Below are 21813 nucleotides of genomic sequence, written 5' to 3'. Positions count from 1 at the left end.
GACTGGGTGATGAGGGGAGGAACACCTGAGGGAGGCCAGCAGGCCTGAAGATGCTTTGAGACTTTGATGAGAGGGATTCAGGGTGACCTTCCTGAACCGACCACCAGAAACCAGATGGAGAACCCAGATGTCCTAGATATTTCCTGCAGGGATGAGGTACATCTCTATAGATGCCAGCAGGAACCTATGCCTCCCCTCCTCCCAACACTGTGGCTCTGTGAACGGTCTCCAGAATTTAGACTGAATCCAGGGAATGGGGTGGTGGGGAAAACCACGAACTGACTGAAAAACACCTGCTTTGAATGAGAAAACTCCGATCTGACTAAGTCTGTCTTTAAAACGGTGAGGATTACTTTCTGCTATCAGGCAGAATGGGGACATGAGATGAAAATTAAGCTCAGTTATAAAAAAAGAAATGAGTGTATGACTTGTGAAAATTCATCTGCCACACGCGTTCTCAGTTTGTCATGTCTCACTCTCGGCAGTCATTCAGCTCAGAAATTTGGCACCTTGTTTCTTCATCGGTGCCTGAAAAGTAGTGACAAAGGAGTGTTTTGCTGTTTCAACTGAAGTTATTTTGAGAGAGCAGGATTTTGCTGTGGCATTGAAGCAATGCCACATTGTTTTACTGTGGCTCCTATCTATGACTCACAAACACCCTCCCCATCCCCCGTCTACAAGTGGCTCCACAGATGGCCTGAGATGTATTTCTCAAATGTGAGCTGGCATCGAAGGTGACCAGTGTGTCCTGGCTTGCCCAGGGTTCTTTGGGTTTTAGCAATAGCAGTCCTGTGTCCTGGGAAACCTTTCCGTAGTCCCTGGGAAACCAGGAGGGTAGGTCACCCTTGCGTCAGGATCACTCGGAGGACAAGTTAAGCAAGATTCCTCTGGGCTACCCCAGAGCTTCTAACTCAGTAGGGATGGGGGTTGAGGCCCAAGATTTTGCATTTGTAACAGGCTCCCAGGGATCTGATGCTACAGGTCTGTGGACCGTGTTGTACTAAGAGTCAGGTCAGTTTTTTCCCAATGTTACCATAATAAAACATGTGGGGCCATATATTTAATCAGTGATAAATTCATGGCATATGCTTTGACCAAGAGTTTAGCTTTTTCCTCCTCTTACAGAGATTCCCTGGCCACATTAGTTCTGAGCTAGAGCTCATCCTTGAGAGGCTTAGCCTAGAATCTACCCTTCCAGCCCTTCCAGAAGTTCTGAAAGTGAAAGTCACTCAGTTGTGTCCGACTCTTTGCGATCCCGTGGACTATACAGTCCATGGGATTCTCCAGGCCAGAATACTGGAGTGGGTAGCCTATCCCTTCTCCAGGAGATCTTCCCAACCCAGGGATCAAACCCAGGTCTCCCGCATCACAGGCGGATTCTTTACCAGCTGAGCCACCAGGGAAGCTTGAGAATACTGGAGTGGGTAGCCTATCCTTTCTCCAGGGGATCTTCCCAACCCAGGGATCAAACCCAACCCAGGTCTCCCTCATTGCACGCAGATTCTTTACCAGCTGAGCCTCAAGGGAAGCCCAATTTTTAATATTAAATCCCTGTCTGCTAAAGCCAATGAAAGTGTGTCCTGTTTACCTATAACTGAATCCCGACTGATAAATCCTAGGACACTGGATCACAGGTTTTGAGAAATGGTAAAGGAAGTGGGAAAAGAGTCTGTGCATATCTCAGGGACCAGGAGAGAAAGAAAAGGAGAAATTTCCCATGGGTGCAAAAGCCTGTCTGGACAAAGACGCTCTTGTACACCTCAACCATTTACAAGCAAAACACTTATAAACAACTGTAGAAAACTCTATCAATACATTCCTGAATAGTTGCTAGCCAGCAGGAAAATGACGTCATCCTACTTTCCATCATAACAATAAGCCTGGCTCTAACTGTATACAACAGAGGCAGAATCTGATTCTCTAACAGATGGAAATAAACAGACTTTAAACTCATGATCATCCTAGCCATCCCCGGTACAATGTCTCACCCTAATAGATTACAAACTGAAACACTAGACGTAGTAAAACCACCTGAGCCTTGTGAAGATTGCTAGAAACAGAGACCCAGGTCCTGCCATACTGAGAGGTTTAAGCCAATCTAGAAGAACGGAGTCTTCAAATTCTCACACATCTTCAAAGAAATCAACTTCAAAGCCATTCCTTTTGGATTTTTGTTTAAGCCTTTAAAAAGTAATTCACTATGAAAGGTAGAAAAAGAAAAGCGATGGCAGGCTAAGGTCACTAATTTGCTAAATCAAGCATGGAAGGAGGAAAGTAAACCATGAAATCTCAATGTAGGCAGCCCTTGATGTGAACTCAGACATGCCCATTAAATTCTTTAAATTGGATTATGCATGTGTTAAGGAACCAGTGTTAGATATTAAAGTTAATATTTCTCCTGATTTAGCAGCACTTCTGCTAAGACTCAGTAAGCTGGTTAGCACACACTGATAAGCCCCAGCCTCTGGCAGTGGCATGGACACTCGTGGGGAAGTGCCACACATTGTTTCTTCCATTTTATTTGTTTATTTTAAAATTTTATTTTCCAGCTTTATTGAGATATGACTAACATACAACACTGTGTCAGTTTAAGGTATACAATGTGATAATTTGAAACACCTATACATATTGCAAAATGACCACAATAAATTTAGTGAACACCTCCATCACTTTATATAATTACCATTTTGTGTGGGTGTGGTGAGAACATTTAAGATCTATCTACTCTCATAGCAACTTTCAAGTATACAATACAATACTGTTAACCATAGGCATAATGCTGTATACATTGGATCCTAGAAATTCTATATATTTCATTAACCTGATTCTCATGCCTTTGTAGGTACTTTATACCACCAGTTTTGATTCATTTTAAAAATTCTTTTCTGACTTGCAAAAGAAGTGCAATTCAGCCTCTTTATGTAAATGTGATTACTATTCTGTAAGGTCGCATTCTTAGAAGACCAAAGAATTCACATCATCCTCTTTTTCACCCTCTCAAAACTTGGCTTCTTATCCCAATAGCAACTTTTCACCCACAGGGCTGTATAGAAGGTATAAAATCATCATATGTTGCAGTTTCTTACATTTTCGCTTCTACTTTTCTGCTGTACTAGCAGTAAACTTCCTATGATAATTTTACCCATCCTTTGGAAGGCACTTTATATACAACAGCTCATCAAGGTATGGGGGAAGAGCAAAATTTGGGGTGGGTGGATATTTAATGACTTGCTTCTACTCCTGCACATCTCTGATCCTTCCTCAACATAGCAGGAGAGCCTTTATGAAAGTTAAATCTGATCATATCTCTCCTGCTTAAAATCTCTCAGTGGTTTTCCATCGCACTCAAAATAAAAACAAACTCCTTTATGTGGCCTATAATATCAGAACTTTCTCTACAGTTTTTTAAGTTAACCATTGTAAAACTCTTAGAATTCTGCTTAAAACAACTATACTCCAAAAAGATGTTAATTTTTGAAAAAGATGAAGAAACAAAAAAAAACTCTGCACACATGTAGTGCCTGGTGAATCTCAGCCATCCTTCACCTCCCTCCTCACCCTCTTCCTCTCACGTGACAGCGATTTCTGGGTTCTGTCCTTCACCTCGCTCTTCACCTCAGCCACCTTCTCCCTCCTTCATATGCTGCATCCACACTTGCCGTTTTTCAAACACTTAAGAATGTCAAGCTCTTTCCCATTTCAGAACATTCCTTCCAACTGCTCCCTCGCTTTCTTCCAGGTGGTTCCTTCTAGTCTTTTAGGCTTAACTGGCTCCTCCTCAGAAAAGCTCCTTTACTTGATCTCAGTCGGCCCCCATGCTCCAGGTTCTTTTCTTTCTGCATGCTGAGGACTATTTGTAACTGATAACCTGTTTTACAACTTCTGTGTCTGTCTTTCCCACTGACCTTTAAACTCTGTTGGGAAAGGAGACATCTGCTTTGTTCACCACTTACGTTTAGTGTATAATGTTTGGTACATAGAGGAAACAATTAATATTGAAGGAGAAAGAGAAAAATAACCTAAAACAACTTCATTTATTAAAACTTGGCTATGTGACTAGGCATTCTACTAAACACGTGGCCTGTGTCAGCTCACCTAATCTTTCAAACGTCCACAAAGTTGAGAATTGTCTCCATTTTATATTGGTAGAATGTGGGACTTGAACAATTTATATAAGCCACATAAGGGCTATGATTCAGACTTAGGATTTGAACTGAGGTCTGTTAGGCTCCAAATTGCTTCACGTAACAAGGGGGGAGAGGGTGTGTAAAATTATGCAACATGATAAACAGCTGGTTCTACCTCTTTTACAGCATGCAAAGTCTTCCTGGGTGAGCGGTTTCATTCCACTTCTGGAATTTGTGAGTACGTGCTGTATCTGTAATCAATAAACAATCAGCAATACTCCAGGGCCTGGGTGTGCACTAGGTCTGAACTGTGTGACTTCAAAATACGGCGCAGATAATGCTCTACTAAGGGCTGTGTTTCCTGTCAGGTGACTTTATGGTCCTGGTTTTGTAATCAGTGTGAAAGGGAAAGTGGTCCATTTCTAAAATGAGAGGAATACTCTGCAGAACAAGCTCACCAGGAAGAAAACAGTTCAGTATTAAAGGGACAAGGGAAAATTAATGGGGGAGAATCTGTGGATTCCAAATCAGCCCTTGTCTGTCTTAAAGTCAGTAATACCTTGTTACGGGTTGAATGTTAGATGGAATGTTTGTATCTTGTTAGATTGAAGGCAATGGCACCCCACTCCAGTACTCTTGCTTAGAAAATCCCATGGATGGAGGAGACTGTTAGGCTACAATCCATGGGGTCACTAAGAGTCGGACACGACTGAGCAACTTCCCTTTCACTTTTCACTTTCATGCATTGGAGAAGGAAATGGCAACCCACTCCAGTGTTCTTGCCTGGAGAATCCCAGGGACAGGGGAGCCTGGTGGGCTGCCGTCTATGGGGTCACACAGAGTCGGACACAACTGAAGTGACTTAGCATAGCATAGCATCCCCAAATTAATATATTAAAGCCCTAACTCCCAGTGGGATGATATTTGGAGATGTGGCCTTTGGGAAGTAAATAAAATTAAATGAGGTCATGAGGGTGGGGCCTTCATGATGGGATTGGTGCCCTTGAAACTTATAAAAGGAAACATGAGAGAGCTTGTTTCCCAGGGGGTACCCTGGGAACCCCCCTCCTCTCCTCCTTCTCTCACTTAGCACGTGCACTGAGAAAAAGTCATGTGAGTAACACAGTCTGCAAGCCAAGAAGAGCACTCTCACCAGAAACTGCATCAGTCAGCGCCCTGATCTTGGACTTCCCAACCTCCAGACTGTGAGATATGGACTTGTGTTGTTCAAGCTACCTAGTCTATGATATTTAGTTATGGTAGCCTGAACTAATACACATCTCAAGTTTATGCGTGATTGTTGCTGTTGTTTAGTTGCTAAGTTGTATATGACTCTGTGACCCCATGGACTATAGACCCCCAGGCTCCTCTGTCCATGGAATTTCCCAGGCGAGAATACTGGTGTGGGTTGCCATTTCCTTCTCCAGTGGATCTTCCCAACCCAGGGATCAAACTGGAGTGTCCCGTATAAGAGTGTTTATCTACACTATAAAGACTCTGTGACTCCTATTTTGTTTCCTATTTTTTCTCATATAGTGGATTATCCTTAAAACGCCAAACTGAGTTTTAACCTTGCTAAGTATTTCCTTGAGATTTTCTAAGTGAAGCTAATGTGTTTTTTGTAATTGGAATATAATTGCTTTACAATGTTGTGTTAGTTTCTGCTGTACAACAAAGTGAATCAACTGTCAGTATACATATATTTCCTCCCTCATGAGCCTCCCTCCCATCCCACCCTTCTAGGCCATCATAGAGTATCAAGCTGAGCTCCCTGTGCTACACAGCAGCCTCCCACTAGCTACCTAGTTTACACATGGTAGTATACGTATATCAGTGCTACACTCTCAACTCCACCCTGCCCTTCCTGCTCTGTGTCCGCATGTCCATCGTCTACGCCTGCGTCCCTATTCCTGCCCTGCAAATAGGTTCATCTGTACCAGATTTCTAGGTTACATATACATACGTTAATATACAATATTTGTTTTTCTCTTTCTGACTTCCTTCACTCTGGGTGACAGACTCTAGGTCCATTCACATAAGGGAAGCTAATGTTAAATGCAATTCATGCATCACTGGGTTTATGACATATTAAGCCTGAGCTGGTCAAGCTGGGAACGGCAGCAATGGGGCCCAGGAGGAGGGATGAGGAATGGGAAAGAAGGAGGGGAAGAGAACTACTGTCTCTTCACCCACAAAATAATACTTGCTTGGATCACATCATACAGCTGTTGCAGGGATCAAAGAATCTATGTGTAAGCAAGTGCTTTTATTCACAGTATACCCTATAAATGAAAGGAATCATTACTGTTTAATGAGCCAGGGAAACAGTTCACTAAATTATTAGTGGTCTGGATTACTGTTCAGTTCTCATGTGTAGGATCATGCCCAAATATTCCAAAGAACTTTTTTTTTTCCTAAGAAAATTTTGATCTTTAAAAGACTGGTGTGTGTTATAAATATAAACTAATAATGGAGTCATTAACTGGCATAAATTATCCTGCTACTGTGACTAAATGACATGTCAACAAAAATCTAAAGTACATAATAAAATTTTCTCAGTACCTTGACAGAATTTGAGACAGAATTGAGACAAGGATATGAAAGCACTTTGCTAACTGGAGAATACTAAACAGATGCTAGTTATTATCAGTTGAACTAAAGAAATTGTGTTTATCTTGCTTTTTTAAAGCTCATGTTGAAAAATATCAACCAATTTCCAATTCAGTCCCATGACAGTATTTATTGGTGCCATCTGCTGGAAGTTCCTGAAAAATTGATGAGGTTAAGATGAATCAAATGATGAACAGCACAGTACATATATTTTAAGTACTACATGCATTCCTTCCAGATTAAAATTAATGTGGGTAAAATTCCTGGCCTGCATTTCTTATATTAAAATTTGCTATGCAAAACATTTGATGTTGAATAGGTGGGTATATTTCATAAAGTGTAACATTCTATTCATAGCTTCATTCATTGAACCATCATTTTGGGCTCTGGCTGTCTGCCAGGCCCTGTGACTAAAAAAAAAAACTATGTTCATCGCAGCACTGTTTATAATAGCCAGGACATGGAAGCAACCTAGATGTCCATCAGCAGATGAATGGATAAGAAAGCTATGGTACATATACACAATGGAGTATTACTCAGCCATTAAAAAGAATACATTTGAATCAGTTCTAATGAGGTGGATGAAACTGGAGCCTATTATACAGAGTGAAGTAAGCCAGAAAGAAAAACACCAATACAGTATACTAATACATATATATGGAATTTAGAAAGATGGTAACAATAACCCTGTGTACAAGACAGCAAAAGAGACACTGACGTATAGAACAGTCTTATGGACTCTGTGAGAGAGGGAGAGGGTGGGAAGATTTGGGAGAATGGCATTGAAACATGTAAAATATCATGTATGAAACGAATTGCCAGTCCAGGTTCGATGCACGATACTGGATGCTTGGGGCTGGTGCACTGGGACGACCCAGAGGGATGGAATGGGGAGGGAGGAGGGAGGAGGGTTCAGGATATGAAACACATGTATACCTGTGGCGGATTCATTTTGATATTTGGCAAAACTAATACAATTATGTAAAGTTTAAAAATTAAATTAAATTAAAAAAAAACAAACTAGAGATGTAGGGAGGGGCAAGTAACTATTTCTTCTCACAAGGGTTCGGGTCCTCCATTTAGTGGGGGGATGACAGAGCCACAAGCAACTAAATGTAACAATTGGGCTAAACAAAGACTCCATGAGGGAGGTGAGATAGGAACCTCTCCAATCCAGGAGGCCAGTGGATCTTTCCCACAAAATGAGGAAATCAGCTATCTTTGTACAGGTGGAGGAGAGGAGGAAGAATTATGGGGGGAAAAAATCAAACTTGAGAAGGTGAAACCATCAGACAAGCAGAGATAGGAATTTTTTTTTAACTTATTCCAATTCTGTAAAACATCGCAGATAACAAGTGGCCTCCATGAACTTGAGTTCTATTTAAATCAGTCTAGCATTTTATCTATGAAAGGCACCATGGATTTCAATATAGAGGTCACTCTGTAGACTGACATTTATCATAAAACCCCAGCATAATTTGCCCCACAATGAATACAGACAGCACAACTCTATGAGTTTTCATTCTCATCAGCAGGCTCACCCCAATCAGTTCATTAATCCCACAATAACACAACCTTGCACTTTAAATGACTGAAGGCTTTGGACCTCACTTATGAAACACTAGGGGGATTTATAGGTACAAGTAACAGAAGTTGTCTTTAGCTGTGTGGTAACCTGGAGAAGGGCATGGCAACTCACTTCAGTGTTCTTGCCTGGAGAATACCATGGACAGAGGAGCCTGATGGACAGACTATCGTCCATGGGTTGCAGACAGTCAGACATGACTGAGCGACTAACAGTTTTACTTTCAATTTCTAAGCAAACTTCAGGGCTTCCCAGATGGTGCTAGTATTAAAGAACCCATCTGCCAATGAAGGAGACATAAGAGACACAGATTTGATCCCTGGGTGGGGAAGATCCCCTGGAAGAGGGCATAACAACCCACTCCAGTGTTCTTGCCTGGAGAATCCCATGGACGGAGGAGCCTGGCAGGCTACATGAATGAAGCAACTTGGCACGCGTGAATGAAAACTTCAGCGTTCGTGAGTACCACCTGTGGGGCTTCTGAAAACACAGATCTACTGGGCCCTGCCCTCAGGAGGTCCTGGGTGGGTCTGATAGTTTGCATTTCCAACAAGTTACCCAGTGTCGCTGATACTGCTGGTCCAGGGACCATTCTTTGAGAACTATCGCTTTACCCTGTGATAACGTAAATTTAACAGAAATGAAAGCAAAGTATTTTATAAGCATCTAAACTAACATATAATGATTTGTTAATCACTAGCAGTGCAGTATACCTTGGACAAATTGAAAAATCGAGATAATTATCAAACCAGAAATAGCCACTGTAAACGTTTGGTATCTTTCCTTCCATATTTCTATAGATATGCATCTATGTGTACATTTGTTGTTGTTTAGTCGCTAAGCGTCCAACTCTTTGTGACTCCACAGACTATAACCCTCCGGGGACCTCTATTCATGGGATTTCCCAGGCAAGATAGCAGAGTCGGTTGCCGTTTCCTTCTCCAGGGGATCTTCATGACCCAGAGATTGAACCCACATTTCCAGCATTGCAGGCAGACTTTTAATCACTGAGCCACATGTGCATATGACTGAAATCATTCTATATATACAATTTTGTACTTGATTTTTCTTTCTTTTGGTATTCTCTTTTGACTATTGTCCATATTATTTAAAAATTAGCAAGTACAGGGTATAATAACAATTGGGTTATTGCTGTGAACTACCAGTGATATTGTTGCTTCCCTTGGGAAAGGGTCTTCAGAGCTCCTTAATCTATTATTTTGGAATAATAATTTTGGGAACCTTGGGCTCCCTTCTCATTTTTTCATCCCTTAACAGCCGTTGGTGGCAGAAGCATGGATAAATAGGCAGTTGATGATCAAATGTCTTCCCTTTGTGTAAAGGTTCTCTTGAGCAAATAATAAGTGTTAGTCGCTCATCGTGTCCGACTTTTTGTGACCCCATGGACTGTAGCTTATCAGGATCCTTTGTCCATGGGATTCTCCAGGCAAGAATATTGGAGTGGGTTGCCATTCCCTTCTCCAGGGGATCTTCCCAACCCAGTGATCCACCCTAGATCTCACGCATTGCAGGCAGATTCTTTACTATTCGACCTACTTCGGGAAGCCCAATAATAATCAGATCAGATCAGATCAGATCAGTCGCTCAGTCGTGTCTGACTCTTTGCGATCCCATGAATCGCAGCACGCCAGGCCTCCCTGTCGATCACCAACTCCCGGAGTTCAGAGACTCACGTCCATCAAGTCAGCGATGCCATCCAGCCATCTCATCCTCTGTCGTCCCCTTCTCCTCCTGCCCCCAATCCCTCCCAGCATCAGAGTCTTTTCCAATGAGTCAACTCTTTGCATGAGGTGGCCAGGTACTGGAGTTTCAGCTTTAGCATCATTCCTTCCAAAGAAATCCCAGGGCTGATCTCCTTCAGAATGGACTGGTTGGATCTCCTTGCAGTCCAACGGACTCTCAGGAGTCTTCTCCAACATCACAGTTTAAAAGCATCAATTCTTTGGCGCTCAGCCTTCTTCACAGTCCAACTCTCACATCCATACATGCCTACTGGAAAAACCATAGCCTTGACTAGACGAACCTTTGTTGGCAAAGTAATGTCTCTGCTTTTGAATATGCTATCTAGGTTGGTCATAACTTTCCTTCCAAGGAGTAAGCGTCTTTTTTAATTTCATGGCTGCAGTCACCATCTGTAGTGATTTTGGAGCCCAGAAAAAGAAAGTCTGACACTGTTTCCACTGTTTCCCCATCTATTTCCCATGAAGTGGTGGGACCGGATGCCATGATCTTTGTTTTCTGAATGTTGAGCTTAAAGCCAACTTTTTCACTCTCCACTTTCACTTTCGTCAAGAGGGTTTTGAGTTCCTCTTCACTTTCTGCCATAAGGGTGGTGTCATCTGCATATCTGAGGTTATTGATATTTCTCCTGGCAATCTTGATTCCAGCTTGTGTTTCTTCCAGTCCAGCATTTCTCATGATGTACTCTGCATATAAGTTAAATAAACAGGGTGACAATATACAGCCTTGACGAACTCCTTTTCCTATTTGGAACCAGTCTGTTGTTCCATGTCCAGTTCTAACTGTTGCTTCCTGACCTGCATACAAATTTCTCAAGAGGCAGATCAGGTGGTCTGGTATTCCCATCTCTTTCAGAATTTTCCACAGTTTATTGTGATCCACACAGTCAAAGGCTTTGGCATAGTCAATAAAGCAGAAAGAGATGTTTTTCTGGAACTCTCTTGCTTTTTCTATGATCCAGCAGATGTTGGCAATTTGATCTCTGGTTCCTCTGCCTTTTCTAAAGCCAGCTTGAACATCAGGAAGTTCACGGTTCACGCATTGCTGAAGCCTGGCTTGGAGAATTTTGAGCATTACTTTACTAGCGTGTGAGATGAGTGCAATTGTGCGGTAGTCTGAGCATTCTTTGGCATTTCCTGTCTTTGGGATTGGAATGAAAACTGACCTTTTACAGTCCTGTGGCCACTGCTGAGTTTTCCAAATTTGCTGGCCTATTGAGTGCAGCACTTTCACAGCATCATCTTTCAGGATTTGGAATAGTTCAACTGGAATTCCATCACCTCCACTAGCTTTGTTCGTAGTGATGCTTTCTAAGGCCCACTTGACGTCACATTCCAGGATGTCTGGCTCTAGGTGAGTGATCACACCATCATGATTATCTGGGTCGTGAAGATCTTTTTTGTACAGTTCTTCTGTGTATTCTTGCCATCTCTTCTTAATATCTTCTGCTTCTGTTAGGTCCATACCATTTCTGTCCTTTATCAAGCTCATCTTTGCATGAAATGTTCCTTTGCTATCTCTGATTTTCTTGAAGAGATCCCTAGTCTTTCCCATTCTGTTGTTTTCCTCTATTTCTTTGCAATGATCCCTGAGGAAGGCTTTCTTATCTCTTCTTGCTATTCTTTGGAACTCTGCATTCAGATGCTTATATCTTTCCTTTTCTCCTTTGCTTTTCGCTTCTCTTCTTTTCACAGCTATTTGTAAGGCCTCCCCAAACAGCCATTTTGCTTTTTTGCATTTCTTTTCCATGGGAATGGTCTTGATCCCTGTCTCCTGTACAATGTCACGAACCTCATTCCATAGTTCATCAGGCACTCTATCAGATCTAGGCCCTTAAATCTATTTCTCACTTCCACTGTATAATCATAAGGGATTTGATTAAGATCATACCTGAATGGTCTGGTGGTTTTCCCTACTTTCTTCAATTTCAGTCTGAATTTGGCAATAAGGAGTTCATGGTCTGAGCCATAGTCAGCTCCTGGTCTTGTTTTTGCTGACTGTATAGAGCTTCTCTGTCTTTGGCTGCAAAGAATATAATCAATCTGATTTCGGTGTTGACCATCTGGTGATGTCCATGTATAGAGTCTTCTCTTGTGTTGTTGGAAGAGGGTGTTTGTTATGACCAGTGCATTTTCTTGGCAAAACTCTATTAGTCTTTGCCCTGCTTCATTCCGTATTCCAAGGCCAAATTTGCCTGTTACTCCAGGTGTTTCTTGACTTCCTACTTTTGCATTCCAGTCCCCTATAATGAAAAGGATATCTTTTTTGGGTGTTAGTTCTAAAAGGTCTTGTTGGTCTTCATAGAACCGTTCAACTTCAGCTTCTTCAGCGTTACTGGTTGGGGCATAGACTTGGATTACTGTGATATTGAATGGTTTACCTTGGAAATGAACAGAGATCATTCTGTCATATTTGAGATTGCATCCAAGTACTGCATTTCGGACTCTTTTGTTGACCATGATGGCCACTCCATTTCTTCTGAGGGATTCCTGCCTGCAGTAGTGGATATAATGGTCATCTGAGTTAAATTCACCCATTCCAGTCCATTTCAGTTCGCTGATTCCTAGAATGTCGACATTCACTCTTGCCATCTCTTGTTTGACCACTTCCAATTTGCCTTGATTCATGGACCTGACATTCCAGGTTCCTATGCAATATTGCTCTTTACAGCATTGGACCTTGCTTCTATCACCAGTCATATCCACAGCTGGGTATTGTTTTTGCTTTGGCTCCATCCCTTCATACTTTCTGGAGTTATTTCTCCACTAATCTCCAGTAGCATATTGAGCACCTACTGACCTGGGGAGTTTCTCTTTCAGTATTCTATCATTTTGCCTTTTCATACTGTTCATGGGGTTCTCAAGGCAAGAATACTGAAGTGGTTTGCCATTCCCTTCTCCAGTGGACCACATTTTGTCAAATCTCTCCACCATGACCCACCCGTCTTGGATTGCTCCACGGGCATGGCTTAGTTTCATCGAGTTAGACAAGGCTGTGGTCCTAGTGTGATTAGATTGACTAGTTTTCTGTGAGTATGGTTTCAGTGTGTTTGCCCTCTGATGCCCTCTTGCAACACCTACCGTCTTAGTTGGGTTTCTCTTACCTTGGGCGTGGGTATCTCTTCACGGCCGCTCCAGCAAAGTGCAGCCATTGCTCCTTACCTTGGACGAGGGGTATCTCCTCACCACCGCCCTTCCTGGCCTTCAATGTGGGATAGCTCCTCTAGGCCCTCCTATGCCCATGCAGCCACGGCTCGTTGGATGTGGGGTTGGTCCTCCCGGCCACCACCCCTGGCCTCGGTTGTGCGGTAGGGACTTATAAATAATAGGGACACATTTTAGGACTTCACACCTTCTGTACCCCCAACCCATTTGATCACTAGGGAGTAGTATTAACTTTGAATATATTAACTACAGTAGGTGTAAGTTTTGGATGTTGTTATTGGGGCTAAGATTAACTGATTCATCACAGAATTAGCCTAATTAGTTGTTTTACCATTCCTAAGAATCCGGTTTTAGTTTTTGGTAAATAAGTTGAGGGTAAGAGTTAAGTTCAAGGGCAGATCTATAAACTTTCAGTTCAGTTCAGTTCAGTCGCTCAGTCGTGTCAGACACTTTTCGACCCCATGAATTGCAGCGCGCCAGGCCTCCCTGTCCGTCACAAACTCCCAGAGTTCACTCAGACTCACGGCCATCGAGTCAGTGATGCCATCCAGCCATCTCATCCTCTGTCGTCCCCTTCTTCTCCTGCCCCCAATCCCACCCAGCATCAGAGTCTTTTCCAATGAGTCAACTAAAGTTTTAAATGTTTTAAAATAATGTAAGTAATGACACTTATTGTAGGAAAAAAAACTAAATCTTCCCTTCTCAGACAAATTATTTTTCATAGTGTAAGCACTCACTTTAGTTAGTAATCACTCTAGTTTTAGTCTAGATAGTAATCATTCTATGTGCTCGTGTGCTAAGTTGCTTCAGTCTATGGACTGTAGCCCTTCAGGCTCCTCTGTCTATGAGATTCTCCAGGAAAGAATACTGGAGTGGGTTGTTATGCCTTCCTCCAGGGGATCTTCCTGACTCAGGAATCAAACCCTCGTCTCTTATGTCTCCTGCATTGGCAGATGGGTTCTTTAACACTAGTGCCATCTGGGAAATGCACTAATCATTCTCTCTCTTCATTTCCTTTCTACCATAGCTTAAGTTAAGAACTTAGAATCAAAATCTAGTCAGAAACATTCTTGGTATTTCATATAGGGAATTTAATAAAAGGAAGAGTCACAAAGTGTTGGAAGGGTTAGAGGAGCAAAGCAGGGACAGTGAGGTAACAGAGATTAGTAACTGCCGGGATCTGCTACCACCCGCAAGGGTAGAGAAAAAGAAAGAAAGAAAGTGATGTGACCAGGCTCCTCAGTCACTCCTCACGGTCAGTGCTGAGGCTCACTATGTTTGTTGTTGTTGTTTTATTGAAGTAGAGCTGGTTTACAATGTTGTGTTTGTTTCTGTTGAACAGCAAAGTGATTCAGTTATACATATATACACACAGCCTTTTTCATACTCTTTTCCATTATAGTTTATTCCAGGATACTGAATATAGTTCCCTGTGCTAAACAGTAGGACTTTATTTTATATGCTAATCCCAAACTTCTAATGTATCTCTCCCCACCCCTTTCCAGGATTCTGACCTGGAGAATTCCATGGACTGTATAGTTGATGGGGCTGCAAAGAGTAGGACCCGACTGAAGAACTTTCTTTTTCACTTTCACTTTCACCCCCTTTCCTCTTTGATAATTTTAAGTTTGTTTTCTAAGTCTGTGAGTTTGTTTCTGTTCGTAAATAAATTCATTTGGGTTATATTTCAGACTCTGCAATGTGATAGCATGTATTTGTTTTTCTCTGACTCAGTTCACTTAGGTGAACTCTAGGTTCATCCACATTGCTTCAAATGGCATTATTTCATTCTTTTGTGACTGAGTAGTATTCAGTCTTTTGTGACATTCTTTATGACTGAGTAGTATTTCATTTTATACTGGCTGCTATGACCAAGGAACGGAATTCCAAATTTTGTTTCACTTTAAATTAGCGTAACTTGGAAAGTCACATGTGGCTAGTGGTTTCTGTATTGCACAGTGCAGATTTGGCATCCTGCATTGCAGAGCAGATCATGGAAGGGCTAGATTGGAGCTGAGAGCAAACAGGCGAATGACTGGTAGAGGGTCAAAGGTAGAGAGACCTGGGTTCCATCGGGTATCTACTTATGAGTGTGTAACCCTGGTCAGGTTAACCAATCTCTAGAAACCATCTATAAAAATGGCAATGGTAACAGTACCTACCTCCTCGGATTATAGAGTTATCAGCAGAACCAAACAAGACAATGCAACCATTCAACCAATGCCTGACTCATGGAAGTGTGTAAGTGGCTTAGTCGCGTCTGACTCTTTGCTACCCCATGGACTGTAGCCTGCCAGGCTCCTCTGTCCGTGAAATTTTCCAGGCAAGAATACTGGAGTGGGTTGCCATTTCCTTCTCTAGCCTGACTCATGGAAATCATCAAATAAATGTTTGTTATACTTATCCCATCTAAAATAAATATTTTAAAAATTTTATTGGTAGGGAGAGGGTAAGATACAGGAAGCCTTTAGAGGGATGGTCGTCTGATTCATCTCCCAATGTTTCTTAAAGCTATAATTCTATTAATATGCTTGCTGAACGTTTTCCCTTCTTTTCTATTGATCTTTTTGTCCAGCAAGAGATTTTAGTCTTTCTATCCTTCTTCTGGGCTTCCCTTATATCTCAGTTGGTAAAGAATCTGCCTGTAATACAGGAGACCCCAGTTCGATTCCTGGGTCGGAAAGATCCCCTAGAGAAGGGAAAGGCTACCCACTCCAGTATTCTGGCCTGGAGAATTTCATGGATTGTATAGTCCATGGGGTCGCAAAGAGTCAAACAGGACTGAGTAACTTTCACTTTCACATCCTTCTTCTAGTATATATAGACTGTTGGGTTTTTTGGTTTGTTTTTTAATTTGATTGACAATGATCATACTGTTATGGCAAACTGACTTAATATCATACACTGTGAAAGTCACTCAGTCGAGTCTGACTCTTTGTGGGCCCATGGCCTATACAGTCCATAGAATTTTCCAGGCCAGAATACTGGAGAGCATAGCCTTTCCCTCTCCAGGAGATCTTTCCAACCCAGGGATTGACCCAGGTCTCCCTCATTGCAAGTAGATTGTTTACCAGTTGAGCTACCAGGGAAGCTCATCATACACTATAAAAGTTTGCAATTATGCCAAAATAATGTTTGTTGGATTTGACACAGTGATAGAAGTTTTCTCACTTTTTATTTTTTTGTTCCCAGAGTGATTTCTCTGACATCACTATGACATGCTGTGAGGCTTTAATCATAACATTATTATACTGCATGTTTAACTTTTTCCTTATCATATTCTTAAAGACAGGAAAGACTTGTAAATATTTATAAATGTTTTATGATAGTTCTAATGCAATGCCTAATTTATTATGAAATATATTATTTGGGGCCAGAACTAGCTCTCTCTCCCACAATCTCTTCTGCTCTTTTGGTGCTTTGGACAAGCAGACTAGCATCTAGATACTTTTCTCTTTTTTTACGCAAGTTACATTGATATGGCTTATATATTGTCAGCTGCTTAGAGACATTTCAATTGAAAATGACCAGAATTTCACAGGACATAACCATCTTGCCAAGAGTGTTGAAGGAGCATCTTATCTTGGTTCAAGTCAGAAACAGTGTTAATGAGACACATCTGGGAGTGAAATATTTCTCTTATCAGAGAAAAATATACATAAATATATTTTTTATTGTTCAACTACATTGTGAAATATGGTGCATTTCTTAGATGACTTACAAGGGAGGCTTCTGAAGAAAGGGTAAACATTAAAGGAACGTTGAGCCTTAAATGGAACCTAACAGAGTAATACGGAGAAGGCAGTGGCACCCCACTTCAGCACTCTTGCCTGGAAAATCCCATGGACAGAGGAGCCTGGTGGGCTGCATTCCATGGGGTCTTGAAGAGTAGGACACGACTGAGAGACTTCACTTTCACTTTTCACTTTCACACATTGGAGAAGGAAATGGTAACCCACTCAGTGTTCTTGCCTGGAGAATCCCAGGGATGGGGGAGCCTGGTGGGCTGCAGTCCATGGGGTCACACAGAGTCAGACACGACTGAAGTGATTTAGCAGCAGCAGCAGCAACAGAGCAATAACCAGATGAAGCGGCATGCGGCCAAAGTGGGCTATGGTTAGTACTCCCTCACGACAGGTCCACGACAGGCACTTAAGCCAGTCAAAGTCGTGTATTGCTCTGAATTTTTCCTGTGGATCTGATATTAACACTAGTGGGAGCTCTTTACATTAAGGTTAAAAAAAAAAAGATCACAAGGCCTGCGATTCTGCCATCCTTTCCCTCTCATATTAGATCTGGTCTTCATATCTGGGAGGATGGTCCTTAATGGCAGCTATCATTTGCCAAGACTAAGATCAGTTTTTGTTTTTAAGTATTCTGAGGCGCTAGAACATAGAAGTCAATAATTCACTACCTTCTTTCTAACTCTGAACAATATTTGAGCCAGTGATGGGAGATTAGCTGCAGGTCATCAGTTGGTGAGGTCCTTCGGTTTTAAGTTCTTTTCACAGTGGTTATGTATACGAGGCTGTCACTTGAAGAAAATCAGGAGAAAGCACATGAGCAAATGCAGGTGGAGAGGCAAACAGTGGTTTTCCTGCCTTTGGAGGACACAGAGAGGAAAATGTAAGAAAGTTTGTTAAGCATTTACCTGTAACGTCTGACAGCGCTGTTACGACTTTGCAAACAGACTATCTCGTGGCCGTCCCCTCAGTTACAGCTGCTGTGATGCCCAGTATTCAGAACAGCATGGTGTGAAGCATGGTGTGAAACATGGTGTGAAGCATGGTGTGAAACATGGTGTGAAGCATGGTGTGAAGCATGGTGTGAAACAGCATGGTGTGAAACAGCATGGTGTGAAACTTCTGGCATGAGGCCTGGATGAAGGAGGTCGGTTTCTCTCTGACTTTGGCTCTCTGGACCACAATACTTGATTATACATAACAGGGTGGCCTGGCACATTTGTGGGGAGCTGAGGCTCACAATATGAGATTTTTAATCTTGGAAAGGCTTTGAGTCTCCATTTTCTTGCAGTCTTACACTCATCCCAACATAACTCTATTTCTGATCAAAGGAGGAAGAGAACCTGGAGGAATAAGCTACTGGAGTTGTGCACTATCCTGGGGACCACAGAATCCATCCCCTCCCTTATACATTGAGGCAAAGACCCCCAAGAGCTACAGTGGCTTGACTGAGGTGGTTTTTTTATTTATTTTTTATCTTGGTTATGCTGGGTCTTTGCTGTTGCACGCAGGTTTTCTCTAGTTGTGGTGAACCAGTGCTTCTCTTTATTGGTGCATGGGCTTCTCATTTCGGTGGCTTCTCTTGTTGCAGAGCACAGGCCTCAATAGTTGTGGCCTCCTGCAATGCAGGAGCTCATTAGTTCCAGCTCGGAGGCTCTAGAGTGCAGGCTCGGTGGTTGTGGCACATGGGCTTAGTTGCCCAAGTCATGTGGAATCTTCCCGGACCAGGGATTGAACTTGTGTCCCCTGCACTGGCAGGTGGACTCTTATCCACTGTACCACCAGGGAAATCCAGGGCCAAGTTTTCTTCTGATTCTTTTCATGACACCATGCTACAAATCATGAAAATGTATCAAATAAAGTTCACAGCTTCCATCTGGTGGAGAGTGGGTAGTGGAGGGACTCACTAAGTGTCAGGCACCATGTTAAAGGTTGTATGTACATTCTCTCATCTATTCCTCATACCAAGTCTAAGATTATTGTCATCCTTAGTCTGCAGGTTTATAAACTGAGGCTTTAAGAACTTAAGTCACAGACTAATATATGGCTAAGTGAGGATTCATACCTGGTTATGTCTGAATGCAAAGGCCACTTATTCAAAGTGCTATACCATACAATATTATCTGTGTAGAACGTAACTTATTCTAAAGAAAGGAGCATTACCAAGATGTGGAAAGTAATTTGAGACCCCAAGAAACAGTGAGATCCCAGGAAACATATCCAGGACAGGAATTATCCCTTAATAACCTTAATCATAGCTGACAGCTACCATTGACTGATGGCCTATTAAACACCAGACATTTTATTTCATTTAATTATTGCAACCACCTTGTGAAGTAGAGATATTATATATCCAATTTTTTTCATAGGGACTTCCCTGGTTGTCCAGTGGTCAAGACTCTGTACTCCGAGTGCACAGGACCCAGGTTCCATCCCCAGTCAGGTAACTAGATCTTGCCTGCCACAACGAAGACCATGTGTATCACAGCTAAGACTAGGGCAGGCAATCCAAAAATAAGTGAATAAATATTTTAAAAATTGTAAGTATGAGGAACTATATACCCAATTTTCACATGAAGAAACTGAGAATTATAAAATTAAAATTTCCCAAGTCACACACTTGGCAAGTGGTAAAATGAAACTTTGTATTAAATATGACTGCTTTGAGACACCATACCTTTATTCATCTTAAAATGAGTGCCTGGCCCATGGAATCTGTTTAATAAATATTAAATGCAAGAACAAGTGAATGAAAACAATGAATGAATGGGAACATGCACCTGGTATATAATGCTCAAGCTGGCCTTAGTTAGACTCTCTTGAAAACAAAGAAGTAATAAATACATAATATATTGTTTTGCTCCAAGAGGTAGAACGGGGACAAATCAGTGGAAATTGCAGGCTTCCTGTGGCTTCCTGTACAGGAACCTGGCTTCGAAAATGTCATTGCCTGGATGACCTTCAATTCTATGATTAAAAAATTCTGTGAAGTCAGTGTCTCTACAGAGGCATAATAAAAGCACTTCAACAATACTGAGTTGCCTGGTAAAACAGTGACCTGCCTGTTTTTGAAGGTGTTCCAGCTGCATGACCACCTGCCAGAAATGCTGTAGAAGAAATGCTACAAATTAGGTACTGGAGAAGACTGCAAAAACAGCTGCACTTATTCTCTTCCTTTTTTACATATCCTTTTGCAAGATGACGTTGAAATAGTTCCCAGTGAGAGATGGCATTTCCCCACTCCTTGAATCTGGGCTGGCCTTACGAACTGCTTCACCTAACAAAATGCAACAGAAGCAATACCAGTTCTCAGCATGCCAGTTCTGAGTCTAGGTCTCAAAAGGCCTTGCATAGTTTCATTCTCCTAGAAATTTCAAGGACCCATATGAATAAACCCTAGCTAGACTAGTTTTTTGAGAGAATGCTAGACTTCACTAGCTATGGTGAAGTACCATAGCTAGTAGCCATCCAACCTCTGGAAGCAGAGCCACTTAGCTGACATATAAGCTCTCCACAGACACATAAGTGAGCTTAACCTGTAAATTCATAGGCAATGACTCACACAGTTAATGGTTGCTGTGTGATTCTCAAAAGCACCGTCTGAGGTGAAGGGAAGAGATAGGGAATGCCTGATGTCCCAATCGGAACAGCCTATGCCGCCGTCATCTACCAGCGTCCCAAAGGCCTCTAGAGACTTTTTTCAATGGACTTAGTGGTCAGTGTTAATTGGGCATCTTACTATTCACCAGACAATGGCTTTAATGCTTTATGTAAATTAATTCTTAAGCCTCAAAAGACCTAGTGAGAAATGTATTATTTTTTGAATTTATATGAACTTTATTTTTAGACAACCTACATGATGTGTTGTGTGTTCCTCCCCCCCTCCCCGCCTCAAAAATAATGCTTCTACTCCAGATAAATCAATGTCAAAATAAAGAGCTCAAGTTGACCTGAGTCCCGTTTGTCTCAGTCCTGGTAGATGAAAAGCAGCTGCCAGCCAGTTATGAAGATAGGTGCTAGATCCAAAGTCACAGCCACACTTGTTAACATGTTTCCATCTCTGAACCTTCCTTAAAGAAAATCATATACGGGGTCACAACATCCTTGCACAAGTCCAGCAGCACAACCATGCAGCTGGATTCGTGTTTTCACCAGTAAAGAACTGATGGTTTTTGAAATTAGTGAGGAGGGGCTTGATTTGTTCCGTAGCCCCTGCCATGAAAGGCTTTACTCTTCTGGTCTCTATACTTCAGGTTTCCGTTTGCCTGACCTCAGGTCATCTTTAATGTACTTCTCGTAAGTTCCTTTTGTGAAGCTTGTTTCCTGCAAGTGATGCCTCATGACAATATCGACACCAGTGATGACTGTGCTTTAGGTACCTTCGCCCCCTTCAGTGGAGCCATTTCCATCAATGAGCCAAGTCATCAGTGTGACATTTGTGTTACCGACCAGCTTCCCCTGCACTTCGAGACACAGCCCGTCAGCAACCTCCTAGATCTCGTAGATGCTGGAGAACATCTCATCATGCCTGACGAGGTCCCAGTAGGTGACCATGATGGCCACTGCCCCGCTAGCTTAGCAGGAGCCCGAGCTCTGAGTGAGCCTGGTGTAGCTCAAGCAGGTGGGGGAAGCGGGGAATGGGTGGAAAAGCAGAAATGGTTTATTATTGAACTGATTTGGCAGATACAGAAAACTAGGCCAGAGAACTGCCACCTACCTAAGGTACAGAGTGAGTAAATGTCCAGCCTAGGTTTTGAACTCAGGAAGCACAAAGCTACAGCCCTAGCTCTTAGCCACACTCCTCTGCTTCTTGCTATTGGATG

The 21813-nt window shown here is 42.2% G+C and overlaps 1 long non-coding RNA gene and 1 pseudogene across 5 annotated transcripts; one reads left to right on the top strand and one right to left on the bottom strand.

The window, feature by feature from the left end:
* Nucleotides 1-2734: 2734 nt before the first annotated feature.
* Nucleotides 2735-20874, top strand: LOC129627297 (uncharacterized). 5 transcript variants are annotated; one of them, XR_008702527.1, is made up of 8 exons: nt 2735-3739; nt 4314-4365; nt 5218-5332; nt 8558-8780; nt 17747-17873; nt 18322-18443; nt 19360-19433; nt 20065-20874. It is a non-coding gene; the product is annotated as an uncharacterized LOC129627297 (long non-coding RNA). The 5 variants fall into 5 exon arrangements; XR_008702529.1 differs by lacking the exons at nt 5218-5332; nt 8558-8780 and having other exon boundaries at nt 4314-4361; nt 19360-20874; XR_008702528.1 differs by lacking the exons at nt 5218-5332; nt 8558-8780 and having other exon boundaries at nt 19360-20874.
* Nucleotides 20875-21033: 159 nt separating this feature from the next.
* On the bottom strand, nt 21034-21544 carry LOC129627296 (translationally-controlled tumor protein-like; annotated as a pseudogene).
* Nucleotides 21545-21813: the final 269 nt, after the last annotated feature.

This window comes from Bubalus kerabau, chromosome 14, assembly GCF_029407905.1.
Source record: "Bubalus kerabau isolate K-KA32 ecotype Philippines breed swamp buffalo chromosome 14, PCC_UOA_SB_1v2, whole genome shotgun sequence".
Classification (NCBI taxonomy): Eukaryota; Metazoa; Chordata; class Mammalia; order Artiodactyla; family Bovidae; genus Bubalus; species Bubalus kerabau.
The sequence above is the reverse complement of the archived record's forward strand: the minus strand, read 5'-3'. Positions and strand labels throughout refer to the sequence as shown.